Genomic DNA, 16101 nt, shown 5'->3' with positions numbered 1-16101 from the left:
GCAAGAAAGAGCAGTGTGTACAATCAGCCAGAGCCAAACGGTGATTTCCCAAAATTCCCTTACTTTTGTGTTATGAAATATTTATTATGCACTTTATGAGATATTATTGCATGCTAGAGACAGGCTAGGAATTTCATATCTTAGGACTAGAGTGGCCTGATTTGTGATGCCTTAGCCTAGGGCTTGTTGTTATATGTGCGTTATGCTTTTGTGTGTATGTGATGAGTGAGGGTATCTAGTTAGAACGCACGAGGGGTAGAGCTATAGAGTACAGTGGTACTTCCGAGGATGAGCCGAGAAGGTGGAGCTATCAAGGATAGAGAGTCCTATGTATGCTTCGATGCTCGAATGCTGCTTGCTTCGTGCTTTGTGGAGTTCTCGATGACGGGAGTCAGCTACTAAGTGAGTATGACGATACTCAGGAGGTAGATGGCTGGCATCATTAGGAACTCTTCAGCAGCTGATAGCAAAGAAGTGGGGGGACGGCGGAAGGGACTAGGGAGTAAACCTAGCCAGATGAGTGCGCTGGTAGAGTAGAGGATTTCGCTGGGGAGCGAGCACGCGTGAGGGGATTGGTGAAAGGGTAGCTCGATCAGCTACTTAGGAACTCTGGGATGGTCCGTGTGGAAAGTATGGGTAGATGTGGCAGGTAGTATGGGCCCGTACTACTGAAAGCAGAGGACCCATACTTGATACAGGGAGCATTCTGAAGGTCCTAATGAACGGAATGAGGAGTGATGTCATGGTTCGAGCACCATACATCGGAGCAGATTACGGGGCGATGTTATGGTCCGGGCACCATACATCGGAACAGATTGAAATAGATGTTGTGGTTCGAGTGCCATACGTTGGAGCAGATGGAGGGTGATGCTATGGTTCAGGTACCATACACCGGAGCAAATTGAGAAGGCATGTCATGGGATGAGTACCATGGTTCGTGTTGGATGATGCTGGTGACTATCTTGTTATCCGGTTATGATCGATGAGGTAGAGATCGGACGCTATGGGTTTTAGGCATGTGGACCATGATTGAGGATGGAGAGGCGTTCCTTGAGGGGAGGAAAGGCGGGTACCTATCAGAGTATTGTGGTAGGGAGTTAAAGGAAGAGGGAAATTTCGGTCTGAGTCGAGAAATCAGTCGATAGAGGAGAGGTCACCTTTTAGGTGGGTAGTGCCATTTATGTTCGTGTGCAAGACACGAGGGATCTGGTGTTTCAGTTCTGGATTTGGGAGTACACCCTGCAGGTAATTTTCAATAATGACTTCCCTCAGAGCATCAGGTAGCGGGTGTACCGCGAGACAGTGATTTACCGTGAACAGACAGTCAGTTGGGAGTGAGGTAGTCGAGAACCACACCACACCTAATTGAGAATGACAGGTTGTGTTATAGTGGTAGCAGTGAAGAATTCAGTTGAGTTTTGCAGTACAGAGAGTTTCGTCTAGGTTGAGAGTGAGTTCCTGTCCTTGGGACAAATCCGGCGTTGGATATGGGTTGATGAGTTGAGATGAGAGGAACGATGATTTTGCGGTGCAGTCTACGAGTCAAAGATGTTATCGAGCAGTGCAGGTGCTTAGTATGAGATTGGTATGGGATTTGGAACGATTAGAGGCAGCCGTGATGAGAAGTTCTTGGAGAGTTAACCAGAGGTTCAGAGTATAGAGGGTTGATTGACTTCATAAGGGGAGGGACTATTGGGCGTTGCACAGCACTTTCCTGGAGCAGGTACGATTTCGCTGGTGAAAGATAGTCGTGGGTTGATGGTATGCTAACTAGTGACGGTTCGAACCCTAGTGGCGGAGAACCGGGTGCAGTACGTAGAAAGCAAAGAATTGCCAAAAGTAGTTATAAGTGGAGTATAGAGATGCAGTAGGAAATCATGAGACCAGAGGTGTCGATGATCGAGTAAAGGGGTCAGAGTGAGTTAATGCGGGAAGTACTTGAAGAGGAGAACGAACGTATCCATGACAGGTGATTGGTGTTGTTTCAAGGAGATAGAGAATGATTGGGCAGCCAACTTCCGGAGTCGGTATGCGTATCCTTGTTTGGATTTTGAGTGTCGGGAAAAAGGGATTTGGGGAATTATCAGCGCATTTTGTACGTCAACGTTATCTCGCATTCCAATCGAGAAATTAGAAGCACCAAGGTTGTAAGGCAGGGAAAATATAGATTTAATTATGGGGTGCAGGAGATCAGTGGTGGTGGTAGTATTCTGGGATATTCGGGTATGATATCCTTATTTTGGAGTTATTCGGGAATCCCGAATTGAATAGACGTGTGGCATATTAGGTATCTGCGGACTTAGCAGGAGTCTTCGGGTATGGGCATTCAGGGAGACTATTTGAGAGGGTGGATTTTCGCAAGATGGGCGTTCGTTATGTTGATTGCCTCCATAGTCTGTGGTGGATGTTCGAGTCGCAGTACTCACTAGTCAGAGGGTGTTGTGATACTGCGTGGAGTTGCAGTACTCACTGAGTGGCAAGAGAATTTTTATGTTGGAATATTTTCGAGCAGCATATGAGGTGGAAGAGTTTCGAGTTTGGGTAGCCCTGGTATTGAGTCTTTGGAGCTTGGATGTTGAGTCGGGGGCGAGACGGGGGTCTGCGTCTCTGTCGGGAGATGCGGGGAGATACGCAAGGAAGAGGCACAGCAGAAACCAGAGATTAGAGTTGAGACGATCCTCGGTGGCATTGTATTTTCTCTCACGAGGAAAAGAAGATTTTGTGACTTACGTGTCACTGGGTCGGGATAGTGGTCACGGGGAGAAAAGTCAGTGGAATATTTGGATCGCGATATGGGTGACCGTTGGGGACTCAGATGTGGAGCCAAAAGTTGATTTGGTACTTAGTCTTGAGGAGGAATATGGGAAAGGAGCTTATCATGATGACATTTGAGGACATTTTAGAGAGGGCGAACGATGCGGACGTTCGAGGACATGTTTCGGGCATGTGTATTAGCTGTCGGAGTAAGCCGCGGTACGTAATTATCATTGGTTGAGTTGTTCCATATTAACAGCCATCATTAGTGCATTAGTATGCCGCCCTTTGAGCTGTTGCATGGAAGGTGATGTCGGAATCTCGTTCGTTGAGGAAAGGTAATGCATGGACCCGAGAGTCCTTGCGAGCAGATCCAGTGCATGTGTGATACAGGGAGTAGTGGCAGGGTTGTTAAGCAGATTTCACTTAGTGAGGGAAGGGAAAGGTATGATGGGGCGAGTGCAGCATGTGTATACAATTGCAAGAGGTGAACTCGTGAGAGTTGCCCTGAGAATTGAGAATGGGTCCCTCAGTTGTCCGATATGGATAAAGTGGGCTTAGGAATGGGGAACCGGTGATTCAGAGTTTCATAACCCTTATGGGTCGTGTGATCATTGAAATTTAGATCAGAGTCGCGTCTTGGGTAATTCTCGGTTGCAGGAAGCGGTGGACAGTACAGCGATCGTGTTTTGGTCGATAGAGCAGATGCAGCAGGATTAACCAGAGGTTAAAGATCGTTAGAGTTGACAGGAAGGTTATGCTGACAGACGCCGTTTCGAGCATGGGTTTCAGGTCGGCGACTTCGTATTCCTGACAGTCTCTCCCTGGGAAGGGGTGTTTCGATCCAGGAAGTGGGGTAAGTGGGGGCCTCGGTATGTTGGGTCTGTGTGTGAAGGTGCGAAGGTAGGAAAGGTGGCCTACCGGTTGGAGCTGCCAACGGAATTGGGATGGATCCATGACACTTTTAGGTGTCGCCATTGGAGAGGTGTATAGCAGATGAGTCAGCAGTGGTTCTACTAGAGAACGATTAGGTGGATGCGAGCCTGTGTTACGCCGAGAGGCCAGTGGCCATCAGGGATCGGAAGATCAAGTTTCTGAGGAACAAGGAGGTACCTCTGGTATTGATTCAGTGGCAACCGCGGAAGAGATCGGAAGTGTCTAGGGAAGCCGAAACGTGTGGTGCGGGAGCAGCAGCCAGAACTATTTTTCAGAGTGAGACTTCGAGGGCGAAGTCTAATTCTAGTGGGGGAGAATTGTAACAGCCCAAAATCTTAAGTATTGTTTAATAGTATTTGGGGGTGTTTTAAAGGGGGGACTCGGCGAGTTGGAGCCAGACTCGCCGAGTAGGGTCGCAGTTGTGGTCGCGGGTTCGTGGCTAGACTCGACGAGTCCAGGTATGGACTCGGCGAGTCGACGCTGTTCAGTGGAAAACCCTAGCCGTTCAGTTTGGGACGTATATAAGGGATCTTATGCCTCCATTGTTCGCCTTTTGGCCGACTGAGAAGGACCCTAAATCGGTTGTGGGCATCCAGAACAAGGATTGAAGATCATTGGTGATTTGAGGAAGTTATTGTCCAAGAAGGAGAAGGTTTTGGCTAATGGGACAGCAAGGGAATCACGTTTTGAGGCTTGGGGACACTGAGAGTGCATGATTCAGGTAACCTTTCGGATTATTTTCTGTTATGTGAATGTGTGCATGGATTTAGGGTTTGTGAAACCCATTTGGAGATTAGATGGATTGTTGTGTTGTTATCCAACGTTTATAACCCTGTATTAGTACCCTTAGAGGTCCAGAAGGTCCTATGTTTGTATATTCGGGAAAATATGTATCTCAGGAAGCAGTTTGATCGACTGCATGGCGTGGACTCGCCGAGTCGGATGATCAGACTCGGCGAGTAGCTTGAAGATTCACTGGGACTCGCCGAGTTGTTCTTCAGACTCGGCGAGTGGAGTCGGGGTGGCCCCGCGATTCTTCCAGGAGTGACTCGTCGAGTCAAAGAGGATACTCGACGAGTAGAAGGGGAATCTTAGAGGATTGAAGGACGACCAGACTCGCCGAGTCGCCAGGGAACTCGCCGAGTCCAGTCGAGCTGACAATGGACTGTTGACCAGAGTTGACTGGTGTGATTTCTTAGGGTCAGTTAACGTGGAAGATAGAAGTATTAATAAGGGATATATGATGTTACAGGGAGCTTGTAGCTCGGAGGATCAAGTGCAAGGGATTTCAGGAGTTGCTATCTTCCAGTGTCCGCGAGGTGAGTCTTCTCACTATACTTCACCCGGAAGGGTTTGATTGTGTGACCGGAAGGTCAAGTATGTTATGTGTTATGTTTATATGCTATAAATGGAAAGTTAGCTGCTACGCGTGATATACATGCTTATATATGGGCCGGAAGGCAAAGTATTATGTGACAGAAAGGTCAGGTATGATATATGGTGTATGTGCTTTATGTGTTAGAATATGTTACGGGCCGGAAGGCAGGTTGATATATGATATATGTGCTTTATGTGTTAGAGTATTTGTATTATGTGTTATATATGTGTATGGGCCGGAAGGCAATTATTTTATGGGCCGGAAGGCAATTATCTTATGGGCCGGAAGGCAATTATCTTATGGGCCGGAAGGCAATTATCTTATGGGCCGGAAGGCAAATATCTTATGGGCCGGAAGGCGAGTATCTCATGGGCCGGAAGGCATTGTACAGTTGACCGGAAGGTCAGGGCCTGGAAAGGCGTATGTGCGTAAGGTATATTGGGGAACTCACTAAGCTTCGTGCTTACGTTGTTTATGTTATGTTGTTTCAGGTTCTTACAGTAACGCAGGATGGAAACGGTTCGATTGTACACACCGAAGAAAGAGTTGTGTTTTGGAGGATCCTGGTCTTCTATTATAATGAAAATGAAACTATGTTTTGTAATTCGAATGTGAATAAGATTTTAAACAAGTGTTTTTAATATTAAATTGATTATTTAAATGAAAATTTTGTTTTTGGAAATCACGGTGTTACAGTAACTGGTGGTGTTTCGGTTGATGTGGTGAAAATGGGTGGTGGTATAGGAAAAGAGGTTGGGGGAATAGTGGGGTTTATAGTGGGAATGGAAATAGGAATAGTTGGTGGAGCTGAAGGAACTGGGGATTGATGAAGTTCCATCTCTGGGGTTAGGGACCGAGGTGGTGTGTTGCCTCGTTGAGGAGATTCGTCTCCTTGAGATCCTTCAGAGTCCGAACTTCCTCCCTCATATTCGCTTGAAGAAGAGGGAATTACAAGCTTTCGCTTTTGTTCAGTCTTCCTCCTCTTCGGCTGTGGGGACTGTGCAGCCTTCGGTTGTTTCCTCTTTTTGGGAGAAGGGCCCTTTGGTGCTTTGGCCGCTTGCTTCCCTTTTTCACCCTTTTTGCCCTTGTTGGTTGGTTTGTCAGCGTCATGGATCGATCTGAGCATATCCGGTGTCAGTTCCCTGGGACCAGTTGGCCTAAACTCCTTGATCGTCCGAATCAACCTGCTGTCAGATTGCACGCTGCCATACATCATCTCTGGGATGGAGCCAATGAAAGAGAATTTTGATGCATCTGAGACGATGATCTTCTTGGTATGGAATGTACCAACAGAAGACATCGATGCACCGACAGCAGTGGGAACCTTAAACTTGTCCATGGCCCATCTTGTAATCAAGATCCAGAACCGGGCCAACGACACCTCAGAGTGTCGTGATGATGAAGAGAGGCTCAGGATGAGCTGTTGCGATAGGACCATTCCAAAGTCCAGATTAACCCCGTTGTAGATGGCATACATTATCGATAGAAAGAGGCGACTAGCACCATCGGACCCTGAGCTCCTCTCCGACAAGCCCTTGAAAAGGACTGTAAATAAGCCATTCCACTGTGGCGGCAGGCAAGACTTCTTGAACTTGGCGACAGAGGTGAGAACCTCTGTGTATCCCATGTTCTAAAACATGCTAAACAGCATCCCAACCGGAATCGTCTCCGGGTTTGTTCTTCAAGGGTCAACAGCAAACCCTAGCATTGTGCAGAACCGTTGTCGAGAAACGGAGGTTTTGTGTTCTGCAATCTCGAAAAACACCCGTTCTACGGCCTTGTCGTAGTAAGCAGTCGCGTAGACCTGCGACAGGGCCACCATGGGCACAGTTTCAATTCTGGAGAGTGCTGGAGCAAGTTGAGAGTACTTCAAACACTCGATGACCGGCGACATGTAGGAGTCGTACGCCAGTGGGTTGAGATCAATGACCAGACATTGCTGAGGACGGATGGGGAGGATCTGAGAAGTAGCATGAACGGAAGAAGATTCAGCCATTGTTGAAGTTTTGGAGAAGATGATGAACAGGAGACGGTTTGGGAGTTTTTGCTCTTTGGAAATTTTTGAGGCAGTAAAGAGGTAAAAGGTGGTGTAGACGGCTTTTTATAGTGGGTGATAGGAGAGAGAAAAATCGTTTCAAATCTCTTATGGAAATACGAAACGGGTGTTTGAGTGACTGATTGGTGACAGTTGGGGCGTGCGATGATCACGTAGGAGAGAGAGTGTCAGTTTCCTAGGATTACGCCGCCCAAAAAGCGCCGTTTCAGAAAGAAAGTCGTTTCCATTTCCACACGTGCCTTTTGTGCCAGAGTGATGACGCTTGGATTTCGCACACGCGTCCATAAGTGTCAGTAAAAGCGCGGCCGTTTCAAATTCACACGCGCCCCTTTTTACCGTCGTTTGAATTTCTATCCTTTTAACTCCCGCCGAGTCAGCAACCTTGTCGTCTTATCCCTTTTAAACGACATCTTTTTGAATTAAACGCCCATGTGGATTATTTCTGACCACAACTTCATAATTAACCACCGATTAGTAATACAACCTGTAAATAATTAGTAACGGAATATTGGAAAATCAAGGATTTTCGTGCAAAGAGTGTAAAAGAAAAAGAAATAAAGCAACTCTTTTAAGGATATTTTGTGATGTCAATAATGACACGAAACTGATGATCCCGGGCACGAATCTCTTCCTTCAAGGTCAAGAGAGACCTCAAAGTGTTAGTGTGGAATCCCGTTGAATTACGATCAATCACTTATTAATAAATGTTGAAAGGCTTCGTTTAATTAGGCTTAATAAGGGTGGTTTCGCTTTGATTCATCAATTCTGTTCTTGATATAAGAAAGAAAGTGAACAAAGTACTTGTGAGACCGGTGTAGCCTATTGAACAAGTAGGTAGGAATTTATTTTGTATTGGCTTGGATTAATATAAAATCTCAGATAAAAATTTAAAACTGGATCCCTTGGGAAGAAATGTTATGGTGTGTAACAATTTCATAGGAATCACGCAAAAGAACATTTGAGATTTCATGAAGGTACATTCGTCAATTCTTTGGTGAAAACTTGAGCAAATTAATTGTTCACCATCAATTCATTAGGTGTTGAATTTGGGGTTTCACTCAGCTCGTAGTGACACGAAACTAAGATCATTAACACAGATGTTGTGTAACCATAAACCTCAGTGGTAATTTCTGAGAGTCTCAAGGGTTACGTTGATGAAACGAATGTAGTGGAGAAGTATAATAGAGATGGTGTGAGAAAACATAGTACCTCTGCTGCGAAAATAAGGACCAAGCAGGAAACTCTTAACTCATGTGAGAAAAGAGTGAGGTAGCTCACGATTAGAATAAATGTGTTAGCCTTATTGGGAAGACAAGGTTTGTGTATACCAGGTCATGAAGGCTTTTATTCAAAATCTTATGAGGCTTGGGACACATACAGCAGCATGCTTCTAGGGACACTTAAGTAATTCATCAGATATATCCCCATAAACGAACAAACACACAAGAAAAATAATAAAAAAAATATTTTTGGAGTTTTTGAAATTTATAAAAGAAATTAAAAAAAATAAAAGAAGTTAAAAAAAATAAGTAAAAAAATAAGACGTAAAAAAAACTTTGGGAAAAAAAAAATGAAAAACCGAACCCGAACGTTCGGTTGCTTTTTGTTGGTAAAAGTTGAAAAACCGAACCCGAGCGTTCGGTTGGTCTCGGTTCCAGAAAATTTTGAAAAAACCGAACCCGAGCGTTCGGTTGGTTTCGGTTCAGGAAAATTTTGAAAAACCGAACCCGAACCTTCGGTTGGTTTCGGTTCAACAAAATTCTAGAAAACCGAACCCGAACCTTCGGTTGGTTTCGGTTTAGGAAAATTTTAAGAAACCAAGGAGTTTAGACAAGAAAAAAAAACTTTTTACTCAAAGAAAAACAACTTTGTACAAGAAATATACAACATTGAAAAACTACCTTTGAAGTAATGAGCGAGTCAGATGGTTGAACCGAACCCGAACGTTCGGTTGGTTTCGCTTCTTACGTTTGAGGTTGAGAGGTAGTGTGAGGTACTGACTCTGATTCCATCATACGTAGCCCTTGCAATATTTTATTGAATGATGCTTCAGGAAGAGCTTTGGTAAAGACGTCAGCCAGTTGATCAGTGGTTCTAACGAAGTGAACTTCGACGTTTCCATCTTCCACGTGATCTTTGATGAAGTTGATCAGGAAGAGCTATGTGTTTGGTTTTAGAGTGTTGCACTGGGTTATGACAGATCCTAATTGCACTTTCAGAGTCACAATATAGTGGGATCTTCTTCATATTGAGTCCATAGTCGCGAAGTTGACTCTGGATCCAAATCACTTGTGATGTGCAGGATGCAGCGGCAATGTATTCCGCTTCGGCAGTAGACAACGACACACAAGTTTGTTTCTTGGATTGCCAGCTGACCAACTTCCCGTCAAGGAATTGACAGCCACCAATTGTGCTTTTACGGTCGAGTCCACATCCTCCAAGGTCAGCATCAGAATAGGCTTGAACGAAGAAGCCAGAGTTGGATGGATACCAAAGACCTAAGGAGGTGGTTCGCTTGAGATAGCGTAAGATGTTCTTCACTGCCAACATGTGAGGTTCGCGTGGGTTTGCCTGAAATCGAGCACAATAACACACAGAAAACATGATATCAGGCCTGCTAGCAGTTAGATACATCAGTGAGCCTATCATTTGACGATAGAGCATGATATCGACAGCCGGTTTGTCTAGAGAAGGGGTAAGCTTGGTGCCGAATGCCATTGGGACTTTGACTTTTGAGTCTCCCATCATTCCAAACTTCGCTAGGAGAGTCTTCGTGTAAGCTTCCTGATTAATAATGATGCCTTCGGGTCCCTGTCTTATGTTTAAACCAAGGAAAAAGTTAATAGGACCCATTGAGCTCATTTCAAACTTAGTCTCCATCAACTTTCTGAATTCAGCTGTTAAGCTAGGATTCGTGGAGCCAAAGATGATGTCATCGACATAAATTTGAACTATCATAAGGTGGTTACCTTCCTTTTTGTGAAAGAAGGTTGGGTCAACTGAACCTTGTTTAAATTTAGACATCTTTAAAAATTTTGTAAGCGTTTCATACCAGGCTCTCGGAGCTTGTTTGAGACCGTACACAGCTTTATCCAGAATATAGCAATGATTTGGATATTTTTCGTTCACAAACCCAAGGGGTTGCTCCACATACATAGTTTCTTCGAGTTCTCCATTGAGAAATGCACATTTGACGTCCATTTGGAAAACTTCAAAGTTTTTGTGAGCAGCATAAGCCAGAAATATTCTAACTGATTCTAGCCTAGCTACTGGAGCGAAAGTCTCTTCGTAATCTATCCCTTCCTCTTGACAGTATCCCTTTACTACCAGACGAGCCTTGTTCCTTATTACATTACCTTCCTTATCCATTTTGTTCCTGAAGACCCACTTGAGACCAACAACCGAAGTATCTGGTGGAGTTGGAATGAGGCGCTAGACTTTGTTCCTTTCAAATTCATTCAGTTCGTCTTGCATTGCTTGAACCCAATCAGAGTGATCGAGGGCAGTGGTAACTGTCTTCGGTTCAACTTTTGATACGAATGAGTTAAACATACAAAACTCAACCTTTGAAAATAAGGATGTCTGTTTTGCCTTCAGTTGTGATCGGGTCAGAACCTTTTCAGATACATCACCAACTACTTGAGAGATAGGATGATCTCTGGTCCATTTGGTAAGAGGAGGATAATTCGGATCAAAGGTTGGGTCAAGTTCAGCATTGATCATTTCTTCTGGCTCAGATTGGCTATCGTAATCAAGAGTCATATCATCATGCTCCCCCTCAATTGATGAGCTTTGAGAAACATGACGTTCAGGGGTTTCTTGTGGTGCTGAAATTTCAGGCGTTGAAGCACCTTCGGTTGGAGGGGTATCTTCGGTTGGAGAAGTACCTTCGGTTGGTGAAGGACCTTCGGTTGAAGTTGTAGAGATTGGCTCCCCCTGGACTTGTGAGCTTAGCTCCCCCTCGAAATGAGAGCTTGGCTCCCCCTCGACTGAAGCATTGTTGGATGGAGAGTCATCAGTGGGCGATTCTCCTTCATGCATTCTTCTTGCAGCATCTTCGACAATCCGCTTCATATGGTCAACTTTGTTGTCTGCTGCATCTGCTTCTGAGAGAGAAGCTTTCTCCGGTTCGTCAAAGAGTTCCAGAAATTTATCATATAAATTGGCGATCGAGACTGTGACTTGGCCAGTTTGAGGAAAGATTTCCCCAGCGGTGTCTTCTTTGGCTTGTAGCTTCTTGACATAGCTATCGTCAAAGGTCACATAGTATGTCTCTTCAATCCTTCTCGAACGCTTGTTTAGGACCCTGTACGCCTTGGATGTGAGCGAGTAACCCAGAAAAATTCCCTCGTCGGCTTTGACATCAAACTCGTTGCGGTGTTCTTTAGAGTTAAAGATGAAACACCTTGAGTCGAACACGTGGAAAAATTTCACATTGGGCTTTCTGTTGTTTAGTATCTCATATGGAGTGAGCGTGAATCGCTTGTTGAGATAGGATCTGTTCTGTGTAAAAAAAGCAGCAGAAATAGCGTCAGCCCAAAAATAAAGAGGTAAGGAAGCGAAACTTAGCATAGTTCGGGCAGCTTCACACAAAGATTGGTTTCGTCTTTCGACTATTCCGTTCTGTTGTGGTGTGTAGGGAGCTGAGAAATTGTGACTAATTCCCTTTTCTGCAAGAAACTCTTCAAACTCCCTGTTCTTGAATTCAGGACCATTGTCGCTCCTGATGTTGCGAACGACCTTCTTGAGCTGAACTTCAATTTTCTTGATAAACACTTTCAGCTTTTGAGTCGCTTCAGATTTGAGCTTTAGAAAGAACACCCATGTAAATCGTGAAAAGTCATCAACGATAACAAGAATATACTTGCTACCACCGATGCTTTCGATAGATGAAGGACCACACAAATCGATATGAAGTAATTCGAGTGGTTCAACAACTTTTGTGTTGATTATAGATGGGTGACTTTGCCGACTCTGCTTCCCCATTTCGCATGCAGCACACAAATGCTCTCTGTCAAACTTGAGCAATGGAAGACCCCTAACATGACCTCCAGTGACAAGTCGGTTGATATCTTTAAAGTTGAGATGTGAGAGTCTTCGGTGCCACAACCAGCTTTCGTCGGATTGAGCTTTTGATAACAGGCATATGGCTGGGTTTCCTTTGATAGGTTTCATGTTTAGAGGAAACATTTCTCCCTTTCACTCGGACTTGAGTATCATTTTCTTTGTCTTTTTCTCTATGATTTCAGAACCTTCATCATCGAATGAAACTTTGAGACCTGTACCTCCAACAAGCTGAGATACACTGATGAGGTTGTGTTGGAGTCCTTCCACATAAGCCACCTTCCTTATAGTAAAGTCTCCATTTGTTATCATTCCGTATCCCTTTATGGTGCCGAAAGAGTTATTTCCAAACTTGACGTTGCCACCATTTACAAGAGATCTGTATTCCCTAAGCTCCTCTTTCCTCCCTGTCATGTGACGCGAGCAGCCACTATCGATGTACCATTCTTCGTCGAACTGCTCGTCACTTATAACCTGCAAAAATTAAGCAGATTTAGGAACCCAAAGTTTCTTGGGTCCACGTGAGCTTTTCATGGGAACGGGAACAGTAAGAGAGATATCAACTAGATATGTTCGTTTTATTAAAGTTGTTTCATCTTTCTTTTTAATGGTAAACACTTTTATCTTATTAGGATTGGGTGTGTTTAGTTTGGACTCTGGTTTGGATTCATTAACCTTCTGCTTTCCCTTTTGTTCAGCTGACGGATGAGAACGGACAAAATTTGCTTTAGAGCAAGATGGAGATGAATCGGTGGAAGAAGAAGAATTAGAAGAACGAGAAGAATTAGAATGAGAGGGTTTGGATTGAGAGGACTTCCTGGCTGGAGACTCTAGGTGACCCTTTAGCTTTTGATCTTTGGAGGGACTGACCTTGGAGTCTTGTTCTCTTTTGACTTTAGAACCGAACCTTTGCTTTCGGTTGGAATCGTCTTGTGAACCGAGCCTTGGCTTTCGGTTGAAGTCTGTCTTGGAACCGAACCTTTGGTTTCGGTTGAAGTCCTTTTCAGAACCGAACCTTTGCCTTCGGTTGGTATTTTCTTGTGAACCGAACCTTTGCTTTCGGTTGTTGTGAGATCCAGGCTTTCCTACAGGATTGTTTTCATACTTCAGATTCTTGTCTTGGTGTGAGAAGTATGCATTCTGGGATTGCCAGAATTGTTTCCTTTCCGAAAGGTTCTTCCTATATCGTTGGTTCCTTTCTATCTTCTTATTCCTCATCTGATTTGGTTGATGATGAACATTCGCTTTCGTTTTTGGTTTCTCCTTGGCTGGTTCCTTTTGAATTGTAGGAGTTTTGCTTTGAGCTGAGGGATTAGAGGGAATATCTGAAGAAGTTTCACTTTGAGCTGAGGGAGTAGAGGGAATGTCTTCTTTTGCCGAACGAGCATCCTCCTGAGGAATATCTTTCGTACCACTGGTGCTTGGCTCACTGAAATTATCCGGCTTATTCAAGGGTTCAGGTATGTATCTTCCTTTTCTCATCCAGGAGGTTCTTTCAGATAAGCCAACGGTTTCGTTTGCATTATCTATTGGAGCTTCCCAGAAGAACTCATCACAGCCATCAGCATTGTCTTCGTTTACAATAGCTGTGAGTTCAGCAGTTTGATGTTCGGTTACTCCATTCACCTTGTATACTTGATTCGGAGTGGTCCTGACCTTTTGATACACAACTGCTTTCTCTACCAATTTCGGGGACTTCTGTTGGGACAATCGAGCGAACTCTACTGAATTTTCAGAAATTAGATTTTTGTGGTTTTCAGGTTCGCTTTTAACAAATTCTGAGCAGTCAACCGTGTCCTCTACAGAAATTTCACTCATGTTTTCGTCCTCGTTAAGCTTAGATGCATTTTCAACATCAATTTTATGTTCTGAGCTAACGTTGGCATTTAAAGAGTCAAATTTTTGCATGGTTTCGGTTCTCAGTTTAAGTCTATCATTTTCATCCAAAAGATTTTTGAGCATGTCCTTGTGGTCCTTGGATTTAATGAAGGACTCAATTTTGTCCAGTCCATACATGTAGGTCGGATGGACATCATCAGACGATATCACACTCTCACAATTGTAGACTTCGGCATCGATTTCATCCTCCTTAAACTCTAGGAAGGGCAAAATCATGCGATGGATCTTTTGGCCTATTTCACAATCTAAGTGAAGCTGAGTAATATTGGAATATAAACGTTTAGCAATTAAACAAAAAACATTTCGCTGTTTTAACAATTTTAAATTGTCTCTTTGCAAATAGATGTTTTCGTCTTTAACTTTAACTAATTCCGACTCCTTTAACTCGATCCACATTCTCCGCTCCTCACTCTTCGACGCCACCCTGCTTAATTGATCAGTTAGGTTAGAATTGGTGACTCGAGTTTGAGTTAAGCTACTATCTAGATGAGAAATTCTTGTATTAACGTTTTTTAGTTCTTTCTCATATGAGGATGGTGGTACGTTAGATGAAATAAAAACAGATTGTACCTTCTTTATCAGTTCATCGAGCTCATTGAACTACTGGCTGAGTGGTTTGGCCGTAAAGCACATATCCTCCTGTACCTTCGGTCCATCGCTTCCTCCATCGGTGTTGTATCCCCTCATTTGAGATACGTCAGTCACCATGAAGCATCTTCCTCCACTGCTTTCTTCCTTAGCCACATAAGCCTTTCCATGGGTAGGCTTCCTCACTTCATCGTCTTCTGAGTCAGTAGACCAAACTTCAGTGCTACCGAACTCGTCATCATTAACCGAACCCTGCACAATAAGAGCATTAATAGAAGGGTTAGCGGTAGACTTCTTCTTTCTCAACTCATCCAGTCTCTTCTGCAACACAGCTTCCTCATTATTTCCATCATCCTTTTCAGCCATCTTCTTAAGAACACAGTCCTTAGCATAGTGGTTTTTGCCACCACAGTAGAAACAGCTTACTCCGGAATCGCCTTCCACCTTCGGTTCCTTCTTGGGCTCCTCATCCTTCGGTTCATTGTTCACCTTTTCAGAGCTGTAACTCCCTTGCCAGTTTCGGTTTTTATTGTTGGGGAATCTCTTCTTTATGAACCTTTTGGGATTGGATACCATCATGGCGTAATCCTCAGACGTGAGGTCGTATTCCTCCAAGTTGAGGTCTTCATCCTCCATCACAACTTTACTTTTAGATAGGAGGGCCAACGAACCAAGACTAGAAACGAAATTCTTCTCTTGCACCACAATCTTCTCTTGGGACTTTAGAATACCCAATAGTTTCGCTAGAGAGTATGATTTAAACTGCTCATGGGCTTTGACTGTGGAAACCACTGCTCTCCATTATGACCTTAGTCCATTCAAGAAAGTAACCTTATGTTCGATAAGATTCCTTTCAATGTCGTGTTTGACAATCTCATTGAGAAGATGATTGAAGCGATCAAACGTCTGGGTCACCGTTTCTTCGTCCCCTTGCCTGAATTCTCCAAACTCAGATAGAAGCAAGGTTTGGATAGAGTGTTCAAGATCCTCGTCTGTAGAATACAGTTCACGAAGTCTATCCCAAACTTCCTTCGCCGTTGTGCATGAGATGACCAATCTGAATGTGTCGGACTGAAGGGCGAATCTAATCAACCTTAACGCCTTAATATTGCACTGGAATTTGTCCTTTTCATCTTGTGCAATATCCTTCACGTCCTTTAGCAGATCATTGTACTCCTTTTGAGTCTTAACGATTCTGGACGTTGCAGAATGAGAAAACGGTCCATTGATGATGGCTTCCCATATGAGGTACCCATTATCCTCTGATCCAATCACGTAGTCTTCAAAGTGATGCGCCCATACTTCATAGTCATGGGTGTATAAGATTGGAATTTTTGTCGTCGAACCGATGCTATTGGAAATATTAATAGGGTTTGATTGCGTCGCGTCCATTATGATCGAAAAACCTGTTCAAAGATCAGACTTG

Source organism: Lactuca serriola, chromosome 8 (genome assembly GCF_051521515.1).
Source record: "Lactuca serriola cultivar US96UC23 chromosome 8, Lser_US96UC23_V15, whole genome shotgun sequence".
NCBI classification, from domain to species: domain Eukaryota; kingdom Viridiplantae; phylum Streptophyta; class Magnoliopsida; order Asterales; family Asteraceae; genus Lactuca; species Lactuca serriola.
Note: the sequence above shows the minus strand (reverse complement) of the source record.